Source organism: Centroberyx gerrardi, chromosome 18 (assembly GCF_048128805.1).
Source record: "Centroberyx gerrardi isolate f3 chromosome 18, fCenGer3.hap1.cur.20231027, whole genome shotgun sequence".
NCBI classification, from domain to species: domain Eukaryota; kingdom Metazoa; phylum Chordata; class Actinopteri; order Beryciformes; family Berycidae; genus Centroberyx; species Centroberyx gerrardi.
In genome coordinates, this window is record NC_136014.1 from 4033154 (window position 1) to 4039506 (window position 6353).

Sequence of the window (6353 nt, forward strand, 5' to 3'; positions counted from 1 at the left end):
TGGTATAGCTTAGTACATAGTCGTAGACATTACACTTTCCCCAAGGATTATTTAAGGTGACAGTATGCAATATTTAAGATATACATACATTAAACAAAGCAGACAAAAAATAAAATATTAGTGAGGCAAGACTGAAGAAAAGGCAAACACATGAGAGGAGCTAATGTCAAACATAGGGGAGTGTTTCCAGCTGACCCATCAGTTTTCCAGAAGTCCATTACTTTTGGACATTCCCATATCATATATACATTGAACCCCTTGAGCACTCAAGGAGAAGCCAGGCCAACCATAATTTATACCATTACTTTATTAGACAGGTTAAGATAGCGAACAACACGTTTCCACAAAGCTTCAAATAGTCTAGTAGCAAATTTTACACTATTAAACTACTATTTCAGTTACAAAGATGGATAATGTGAAAATGACAATGATATTTCTGTCTGATTACAAGTTAAATTCACTTGAACACATTGTTTTATCACTCGCATTGGGCTGAAAATAAGCCAGAATGTCTAGTTTCTTCTTTCCCGACATTTTCACAACACAACTTGTCAGCTCCACTGCTCAGATTAAACTGTATGTGTTTGTCATTTGATTGTGCGTTTGTTTAATGTTGCCCTGCTTCCCGGTTGGGTGGAGTTTTCCGTTTTTAAGCACTGTGATTGGCCCAATGGTCCAAACACCATCCAGCCGGCAAACCTTGGTGCAACAAACTGAACCAGTTGTTTAAGCCCCCAAAACTTGTATAATAACCGGTACTGCTCTGTTTTTTTTTTTTTCCAGAAGTGGAATGTCCCGTCGTCAAATAAACCTGAGGGGGGAGAGATGTCTTCAGCCAGTTCCACTGAGCTGGACCCCCAAAAGTAGGTTCATATAATCACATGAACCAAACAGACAGTATGTTGGCTACCTAGAATATTAGAGCTCTCAGTAGCAAGCAGACATGCAACTTGCATCTTATAATATCACTGGAAAACACCATTTTTATAATTTTTATTTTTTACATGTTAATTAAATTCATTTTGACATTTCTGTTTTTCAGGAAAAGGGTCAAGCTGAAGGAGGAGCATCCCTTTGGCCCTACTTTAGAAGTTTATGAAAAAAAGTATATACGAAAAAAAAAAAAATCAAGATTTACATGCTGTTGTAAATTAAAAAGAAAAACTATTTTACACATTTGTAAAAAATGTAGAAACGGGTTGAACAAGGTTAAGCAAAACAGATTAAAACACCATTGGAGAAAAATAACAAACTGTAAAGACAAAATAACACTTTTTAATCGTATAATGAAAAGGCCTTCGGTGTTTGATTTTGAAAAAAAGTATATACGAAAAAAAAAAAAATCAAGATTTACACGCTGTTGTAAATTAAAAAGAAAAACTATTTTACACATTTGTAAAAAATGTAGAAACGGGTTGAACAAGGTTAAGCAAAACAGATTAAAACGCCGTTGGAGAAAAATAATAAACTGTAAAGACAAAATAACACTTTTTAATCGTATAATGAAAAGGCCTTCGGTGTTTGATTTTGATGTTGTTGCGGAACTACTGGAGCTACACATGGAAATTCGAGCTATGGAAGAACAGAAAAAGGACAGCCAATATGCATATGCTGTTGTAATCAAGAAAAACAATCGTGGAAAGATTTTTCCACATGTTAAACCTTTAAAAAACAAACAAAAAAACACAATGACACACTGTGAAGAAATTCTAATAGAACAAATTGCTGCATATATTCAAGGTTCAATATGCAAGGTAAATAAATATGTTATTATTTTTACAAACAATAGCCCATGTTTAAAAGGTCGAAAAAACATTGCCCCTTGCATGTTAAAACTTTTAGATAAGGCCTGTGAGTGGTACAATAAATATGGAATTATCACTGTTGTGGCCTTCACAAAGTTTTGGGGATTAACTGGTCCAAACTTTTTTAATGATTTAACTTGTGATATCAGTGATTTTTATCCAAATTTGGATGAATGCAAAATCCATTTCAAATTGGACCATACAGAGTTATGCAAAAATTTTAAAAAGAGTAAAATATTTGAGATACTCAAAAGTGTAGACAATGAAAAACAACAAGTAAACAAGTACATTTCATCGGTTCGTAAAAAGCTTTTGAGACTGGCAAAAGAGAGTTCTGACAGACTGTACAAGGAACATTTGGACAGTGCAAACAAGACGATCGCTTCCTTCACATCTCTCCAACAAGTGCCTGATCAAGTTATTGGAAAATTACTGAGCGGGTGGGATGAAATGGTTAAAAAGTGTTTGATGACAACCATTAAAGAAAAAGAAGTTGCAGAATTCAATAGAAAGGTAGTTCAAGTTTTTTTGAATGAATTGAAGTCATCCTGGGAAAGCAAATGCCCCCTATTCCTTTACCATATTCCTCCTGTCTGATGAACTGTTTGTTTGCCAGTCCTGTTGAGAGAGAGATCCACACACATTTTGGTATATAATATAATAGTATCGATAATAGTTGACAGCTAAATTTGTTAAGTAGAACTGACTTTCCCGGCAGGTTGAAGCAATGTAGTCCTTCATGGGCTCGTTGGTTTGTTGTTTTAGTTTGTTGTTTTTGTGCAAAACAGCAATTAGAGCAATTGCTCGGGTACACTTCCATGACGGTCAGGTGGGGATCAGCATGCTGGGACCTAACCGCGTCACTGGGCTCTGTGTTTAAAACACCCGTTGCAGTTTTGCATGAAGACTAGGGTTGAGAGAGCAAGTTAGTTTTGGGGTAGGTAGTCAGCCAGGGGAAAGTCATTCTATTTTGTAGGCTGTCATTTTCTGTCCTGAGTAACACCAGGGTCGGGTAAACCTGTGTTGTCTAGGCCTAAATGGTAATTTAATTTAATTTTAATTTAAAAAATGTTTTATTGTAGAGCAGTTTTTAACTGTGTTGAAAAGTGTCCTATAAATAATTTAATATAATATAATATAATATAATATAATATAATATAATATAATTTAATATAATATAATATTATATTATATAATTAATAATATATAATGTATATGCTATGGACCCTTTGTGAGTCCGAAATAAAGTTTGAATTGAATTGAATTGAATATATGATATTGGTATTATTAATAATAATATTTCTTAACATTTTAACCCACCGATCGAAATCAATTTTAGCGGTTCTATTTGTTTAATACTATTTTATCACAGCTCCATTGGTTTTACGAGATTTCCCAATTGGGTTTTCTTTTTATTGGACTATATTCTGCCAGCTTGATAGCCAAGCCGCCCCGGCTATTTGCTTGGCTAGGCTCGCCTTTAGCCTGAGGCCAAGCTGAACAAAGTTAACTTCAACTATGCCCTGTGAGGACTGTAGCCAAATATGCGGCCCCCTCTCCGGGCAATGACCTCCTCTTCCCGCCATAAGATGGTGAAGGAGGCCGTGATCCGACATTCTGGAGGTCTTCCTCGCTCCGAGCCAGCAGGAATTCACTCCCCTCCCAAGAGTGATGCCACCTTCTCGCCACAGCACTTTCCACAGCGTCCGGCCTCGCTACACGGTAGTCGTTGCTGCTCCCTCATCACAGCCTCAGCCAACAACCCTCATCATCGGGGACTCCATCATCGGGGACTCCATCATTAGGGACGTCAAGTCCAGATCGGCAGTGACCCAGTGCCTTCCTGGAGCTAAGGTAACTGATGTTATCACCGAACTTACTGGCCTACTAACTCTATACCCCTCTGTATGTACGGTCGTCATTCACGCTGGCACTAATGTCATCCCACGTCGACAATCTGAACTATTGAAACGGGATTTTTATCTTTTTTATAACGCACTAAAGTCCAGTGGAAAGGATATTTTTATCTCTGGCCCCCTACCGACAATCAATCGGGGCTATGGGCGTTTTAGCAGACTGCTTAGCCTCCACAGTTGGCTTCAATCCCAATGCACTCGTCTGAATTATGGTTTTATTGATACTTTTATTTTTTTCTGGGAACGGTCTGCTCTTTTCAAAAGAGATTGTCTCCACCCTAACCGCCGTGGCTCACAAATGTTGGCTGTAACATATTTTATTCAACCACATACAGCCATCACTCTGCCTCCCGTGACCACCTTGTGGCAATTAACAGTGGGGGGATGTCCCCAGGGGCCAAGTAACTATAACTTTGGTTCCGGGTCAAAATTAGAATATCCCAGAGTGCTTGGTCTATCAAATAACAGTCCCATTGATAATTTCTCCCCCACCAACATTCCTGTTATTACCAGGGAAAGACTTAATTTAGTGAAGCCGTGCATCAGTTCCAGAGGCGTCAACTCTCAGAATCTTTTATCAATTGTCTGCACTTCACTCTCAGATAAGAAGAGATCTTACACTCCCACCTCCGACCTAGTGGTCAGGTTTGGACTTTTGAATGTTAGAGTTTTCAGTGTTAGGACTCTCACCCTGACCTCAAGTAAGACATTCTACGACATGTGTACGATGTGTATCAACCCCTTGTCTCACAGTCAAAACATTGATCAATGATCCTCTTTTTTCAGTGCTGCTGACAAGTTCATTGTGTGCCAATATATTTTTTGTTTGGGTTATACTAAGTGTTGACACTTGTAATATAATTTGTAATATATTTCTCGTAGGTAAGAAAACAGGTCAGAAACATGCCTGTCTGCAATTTGTTGCTGAGTGGGGCCATCCAATATATGGGTTGCTTGGCTACCCGAACCATCAGGATGCTGAAACTGTTTGGGCTTCAGTGCATCAGTGCCAGCACCTACTTCTGCCATCAGCGCCATTACACCATCCCCACCATCATGCAGACCTGGCAGAGTGAGCAGGCCGGGATCATCACAGAGCTGAAGGAGATGGAGGGGAGGACTAATCCTCTCTGGTGACTGCAGGTAAGACACTATAGGCCTATCATTCAGATAGCAAGCAGGTCAAAACAATATAGCACAACACAAAGCAAATATTGATAGTGTAATTTATCTATTTTCCATGCTATAATGCCTAAATCAGATCATTTTTGATATCCCTAGGTCTGACTCTCCTGGCCATTGTGCTAAATATGGCACTTACTCTCTGATAGAGGGCAAGTGAACAAAGTTTTGGACCTTCAGCTTGTCCAGGTCAGTCTAACCAAAGACACTATTCATAAAGTTATGCATTTGTCTGATGTAATGTCAGTGAGTGAAATTATTGAATAATGTGCTTTACAGAGCTCAGAGGTCCCAAGCAGCACCTGGTGTGAGCTGGAGGATCTGAAGCACAGGAGGAGCAAGGCATGCAAGTGTTAGTCATCATCACCGACAGAAATCGCCAGGTAAACACACAAACACACACACACACACACACACACACACACACAATCTCTGCATACAATTTTCACAGCAAACCCACATTTTCTTACATTGTACTCCAAACTGTAGGTTGCCAAGCGGGTGTGGGAGGACTTGTGTCCAGGAGGAACAGACCATTTCTTTGACGTCTAGCACATTGGTAAAAGTACGTTTCTTTATGTTGGTAGTTCAGTTTAGGTTTCCAGTATTAGAATGACAACATTTCTTTTTTAACATTTTGTTTCTGTTCTGAAACAGGCCTAGGTAAGGCATTGGATGCTGCTGCAAAGGAGAGGGAGTGTGAGGACCTGAAGCTGTGGAGGCCAGCAATCATTAACCACCTGTACTGGACTGCAGCTTCCACCCCAAATGGAGACCCAAATGGGATGGAGGCCAAGTGGCGAAGCATGGTGAACCATGTGCAGGACATCCATGAACATGGCACTCCTGCATTCCCCACCTGCGCACATCCACGTCTGGAGGGAGAAGCACGGGACAAGCAGTGGCTGGAACCAGGTACAGTATACAGATTACAATATATGGACCTGCATCATCTCGTATTTATTCACCATGTGTGACAAATGCTGTATATGTTGACAATTCTAATGGCTAATTCTAATAATGTAACGATGCTGAACAAAGTATTTGTTTATGCAGGATCAACAGTAGCTGTCAAACTGGAGAGCCTAGCTACCCGAACAGCATTGGTGAAGGACTCTTCACCATCCTCCGCTTTGCACCAAAGCACACTGGGTTCTCCTTCCTTGGCATGTACAGCAGGTAACTTCAGTCAAACAACCTAATTTTGTTGTGTTGTGTATAGTGCTAAGGCTACTCTGCCACCCTGTGGCTAAAAGTTGGAAGCAGTAATTCTGTATTCAAATGATTCACTCAGTCAGTACTCCCATTCCTATTGATTGAGTTAATTATTTGAATACAGAAATATTGCTTCCTATCAGTGGGCAAAAAAAGTGTAGCCTTAGCACTATGCACAACACAACAAAAAAGGTTCTACACATGTGCTGTTTCCTTTGGATTTATTCACATCCAT

The 6353-nt window shown here is 39.5% G+C and overlaps 1 long non-coding RNA gene across 2 annotated transcripts; it reads left to right on the plus strand.

Moving 5' to 3' along the window:
- Nucleotides 1–4615: 4615 nt before the first annotated feature.
- On the plus strand, nt 4616–6082 carry LOC139911234 (uncharacterized). 2 transcript variants are annotated; one of them, XR_011784598.2, is made up of 6 exons: nt 4616–4864; nt 5003–5092; nt 5183–5286; nt 5393–5468; nt 5561–5818; nt 5960–6082. It is a non-coding gene; the product is annotated as an uncharacterized LOC139911234 (long non-coding RNA). The 2 variants fall into 2 exon arrangements; XR_011784599.2 differs by lacking the exon at nt 5003–5092.
- Nucleotides 6083–6353: the final 271 nt, after the last annotated feature.